The sequence below is a fragment of the Vigna radiata genome, chromosome 9 (genome assembly GCF_000741045.1).
Source record: "Vigna radiata var. radiata cultivar VC1973A chromosome 9, Vradiata_ver6, whole genome shotgun sequence".
In the NCBI taxonomy this organism is placed as follows: Eukaryota; Viridiplantae; Streptophyta; class Magnoliopsida; order Fabales; family Fabaceae; genus Vigna; species Vigna radiata.
The window spans coordinates 9,403,181-9,408,825 of record NC_028359.1 but is presented as its reverse complement, the minus strand read 5'-3'; positions in this window follow the sequence as shown (position 1 = coordinate 9,408,825).

Sequence of the window (5,645 nt, the reverse complement as noted above, 5' to 3'; positions counted from 1 at the left end):
CAGACAACACCCAATTGGGAGCAGCGTTTATAAAACCAGTGAGCACCCACCAAGAATCAGTACAGCATCCATGCACTCCAGTGGTAATCGTTTACATGCTCTCTGTAAGCGATTACCGTACCCAATCTCATGTAGAAATTACACACAACTCCAATTGAATGAACACATGCACTCAGGGCCCATGTGATTGAATCCGTATTGGCCCCAACTAGGATTTGGGACCAGCTCCTTAAAAACCAGTGATCAACCACCATGTTTCAGTACAGCATCCATGTACTGACATGGTAATCGCTTACAAGCTCTCTGTAAGCGATTACAATACGTTCTTGCTTTTGGAAATTACACATTTGAATTGAATCTAAAGGCTACACCGTAACTATGTCAGTTCTCATTTCAATAACCTGTGAACAATTGTACGACATTATTGAATACGAAAAATAAGTACTAAGAATGTGTATTCATTTCCTTAAAAGTTGAAGAAGTATGTACATATATCCATTGCCAAAATTGTCACAAAACTGTACATCATTACATTGGGGTACTCAAGCTGTGCCTAATTACAATGTTAACCCAAAAAATGTCTTATAATTTCCTATACTAATCCATAGTGCTGCAAGACTCCCAACATTCGAATGTTGTCGCCATCTAGAATCCAATCAGAAATGTACTTCCTTCTAAACGCAGCCAATTCCTCCTACAATGAACATTGAAATTAAATTACGCATAATTTTGATAATATACAATTCAGATTACGAATCATTTAGAGAACATACATTACTATAATCAGGCATGCTTTTGCCATCATATTTGTCTTCTCCATCCCATATTTCCATCACTTTCATCATTACTACACCACAGTCATATCTGTACAAAATATCAAATTAAACAACATTTTATTTTCTTAATGAAAAAATACTCAATTTTATATAAAACCTAATATAGGCTCACGTGTTAGGTTGCACCGGGATCTTGGCATTCTCAATATTGAAAGGAATCTTCGAATCTTCAATTGAATTCCTCAGCAAAGCCCAAAACCGCTGAATATTTTTAGCCTGCATTGTTCATAAATTATGATTACAAAGGGCAAAAGTACGAACAACTTCATCAATGACAACTGAACTTTAACTGTAATACGTACGAAGCTTCGATCAATCGTACCACGTCCGCTGATTCCCCTCTCCAATGAGTCAATAACAAAGAACTGCATGGTGCACACCCTAAGTGCATAGCACCACCAGTGATTCTTGGTTACAACTGGGATGAATACCTAAGTACCATTTCGGATATGTCATAATGTAAGTATTAACTAGAGCAACTATTATGTCATCATTAACAACAACTTACTCACCCAATCAGCAGATAATAAATCAGGAAGTCTTACTAGCTCCGGCCGAAAATAAGACTCGTAATCATCAAGTTGCCACACCTGTCTTTTGGCAACTCGTCTCTTGTTGTCAGTTAGTAAGTGACTCTTAAAAAAAACAACAACCGTTATCAATAAACAATATAACATAGCAAAATTTAAATCAAATTTTATTGTTAGTTGTTACCCCAAACATTGGACTGAAGATTATCCTTTTGATGACTCCGGTTGACCTTTTCTCAAAATACATGAACACGGTCGCAGCAAATATTATAACCTACAAAACAATCTACAACCTCAACATGAACTCATTCAACTATAATATCAACTTCTACAACTCAATTATCTATTTACCATGTTGTCAACACATTCTCGAGGCCCTAACGACATACAGTCCTTGGTTGTCAACAGTTGACCCATTATTTCACTTACATAGCTGAAAAAATAAGAATACTTTATCATGTACGAAATTTAATTATACATTAATAACATAAAATGTTTAATGCTATGTTACCTTAGTACAATATCTTTTCGAGTAACACACTGGTACAACTTCTCCAAATCAACCTTTGCGATTAGATCGGCACGAATAATATTCAAAGGCTCTACAACCAAAGGTTGTATAACTGGAATTAATTGGTCAGCCTCCTCATCATCACCACCAATGTCAACGAAAGTTGGTGGATCCCGTGGGGGTAATTCCTCATCACCATCTTCATCTGTTTCATGAACAGGTTCCTCAGGTGCAGCTGCTTCATCAACAGGTGCTGCAAGTGCAGCTGCTTCATCAACAGGTGCTGCAGGTGCAGCTGCTTCTGCTTCATCAACACCTGCTGTACTTCCAGCACATCCAGCAACAGCTGCTTCACTTGCAGCACATCCAACAACACCTGCTTCACTTGCAGCAGATCCATCAACAGCTGCTGCAGTTGCAGCATTTTCATCAACAGGTGCTGCAGTTGTTTCTTCTTCATGTGCACCTGTTTCACCAAAACCTGCTTCATCAGCAACTCCTTCATAAACAGCTGCTGCACTTGTTTGTTGTTTGTGTCCAGCTGTTTCACCAAAAACTGCTTCATCACCAACTCCATCATCAACACCTGCTCCGTCTGCAACTGTATCATCAACAGCTGCTTCTTCGACACCTCCTTCATTCCCCTCACCCACATCATCAGCACCAGCTTCCTCAACGGGAAAATTTAGGTCAATCCTGGCTCTCTTTCTTCGTTCACTTAACGCCTTCCTTATAGCAACAATTTCATCTTTAAGACTTCTTATTCTCTGGTTGTTTTTTCTAACCTGTTCCAATCGTCCAGCACGTCGAGGTTTAGTACTATTTTCACCTTTTTCAGGTTCTTCTGCAGTCCTCGCCAACGCATCCATATTGAATGCCCTACGGACAATCGGATCCTCTCGTTCAACGGATCCAATGTACCAATCAAAGTGTACCTATCAAAATGATAACTAATAATTCATTACCTCAATCAAATAGGAAAAATTAAATATTCTTTCAACTTGAAATACTTACTCACCTCCCCTTGCCTAAACAAAAAATCAATTTCTTTGGTCCGATAACTTACGGAACGAAATCCCATCAGTCGCGGAAATACCCTGCAAGATGGGTCAGCATGCAAACCTAGCCGTTCGTACAACCAAAGCTAAAATGAAAGCAACCAAAGTTGTCAAAGATCTTCTTCCAATTATTTCCTTTTAATTAATAACATTAAACAATAAACAATAGCACTGAATCATACCTGCAACACAACAGCACTGCCACTAATGCTGACAGAATCGGCAATCTTTCCAGTCAGTAATTTCTTATTACATCTGTTCAGGCTATGTACGAGATACGTATGTATAGCACCACTCCAATCATAATTACTCAAACTACCTAAATCATCTAGCACTACACAGGGCATGTTAGAAACATGCCTTGAGTTCCTAGCGAAAAATAAATGAACAAAACAAACTAAAATATACAATCGACAGACGACATCTACATCTAGGTCATCATCACCAACAATGTTATCAAAGATGTTGACCAACTCTTTTGCTTTTGTTTCGCTGCAATTAAACAGCTCACCAACCTTTCCGACAATTGATTCATCGAAGGAGATGGACAAACCCCCTACTCCCAATCCTAAAGTCATAACCACGTCAACCACATCAAAAGAAACCAATTGTTGCCTAACTCTAAATGATTGATGCTGGGGAACCCAACGACATACCAATTGTTTCAACAATTTCAAGTTCAGTTGTATAGGCTCTACGATTCCTAAGCAACACTTAAAAGGAGTTTGGCCTATGCGCCTCACATGCCTTGACTTTAGTAAAGAATTCATGTGGACAATGTGTGATGTATCCATCCAAGTGCGAACCTGCCACTAAAAAACAAAACAAATTTATAAAATACAATACGGTGCTCCTAAACAACAAAACCAACAGTTTGAACAAACATATACATACTTTGCTTTTGGACGATTCCATTTTGCAGTGAAGTTATGGTATTCTTCAAAAATTTACCTGCAATAACAATTATAAACACTTTTAATGCACCCAAGTTACGTAAAGACAACCAACTTCAACAAATCTTGAACAAACACTGCGCAACAAACAACTTTTAGTACAAAATCCTCCATTCATTGAATGGTAATCGCTTACAGCCTTCCTGTAAGCGATTACACATGCTGTCAGGGCAAATTCCCTACTCTTCGTCAAACGTCATCCAAATTTTTCCTTGGTAATCGCTTACAGCCTTCCTGTAACCGATTACACAAGGTGTCAGGACAAATTCCCTACTCTTCGTCACACGTCATCCACATTTTTCCTTGGTAACCGCTTACAGCCTTCCTGTAAGCGATTACACATGGTGTCAGGGCAAATTCCCTACTCTTCGTCACACGTCATCCACATTTTATCTTGGTAATCGCTTACAGCCTTCCAGTAAGCGATTACACATGGTCTCAGGGCAAATTCCCAACACTTCCTCACACAACAACCACATTTTTGGTTGGTAATCGCTTACATCCTTCCTCTAAGCGATTACACATGATCATAACATTCATCATCTGACTCTTCCTCATACAGTTACATCCCAACACAACCCACACCTTCAAACCATGCAAAAATCCACCCTAAACCCTAAATATTCATAACACAACATTCATAAACACATTCCTATGTCATCCAACCTGCACTACGACTACGACAGTACCAAACATAATCAATCATAACATTATTTCAACATGAACTGTATACCCTTTGCACAAAAGATAAAAACTTGCAGAAGAGATAAAAACTTCCATCGATAATAACTTCCAACACATGCAAGGGAAAAAAAAAACGATTACAATGCACAAGAGATGGACTATGACCCAAATAAACTAACCTTTGCAGAAGAGATGACAAAAACCTTCAGTGCCCACGATTCCAAAACGTCAAACCCAAAACAGAAACTGCGCTTTCGTGAAGCTTTCGTCAACGTCAAACACTTCAATGCCCACGATTGAATACAGACCCTGTGCTTTCGTGAAGTTTTCCTGAAGACGCAAACTATTGAGATTGCAATGAAACAGAGAGTGTGCTTTCGTGGAGAGAGTTACGTTTGTCGTGGAGAAAGGGTTTCCTAGGCGCGAATGAATTATTTCCACCAAGTGGTTTTCCGCAAATGCCCTTGCCTTCAGCAATTTTCTTTTTTTAAAATACAATTCAAAGAGCCAATCAGACGTTGCCATTTGTGGTTGTCAAAAACGTTGTCAAATGTGGTTGTCAAAGTAGCATTTTCCTTTAAATTATTACTTGTTTGAACAAGAACTATGCTTCAATTTTTTATAAATACAATAAAAATAATCAAATTTATATAAATATCTTAAGTTACTATATTTTTAAATTTCTATTTTAATATTTTTTCCAAAATAATATTTCTTAAATAAATTTTAATAATTTGTCTATTTTTAAAATTTTACGAATTTCAATTAAAAATTCTATATTTTGCTATACTTTTAAATATTTAATAAATTTTAATATTTTTTCTATTTTAAAAATATTATAAATTTCAATTAAAAGATTTTATATTTTGTTATACTTTTAATTTTCTATTTTTATATATTTTTTCTAAGACAAATTTTTATATTTTTCAAATAAAAATTTATACTTTTTCAAAAAGAAAAAAAAAATAATTAAACTGCATAAAAAAAAAGTGAGATTGAAGAAATAAAAATACATGTATTGATAGTAACAAAGACGTGAAAGTCTACTTAAAAATAATCTCCTAAAAACTATA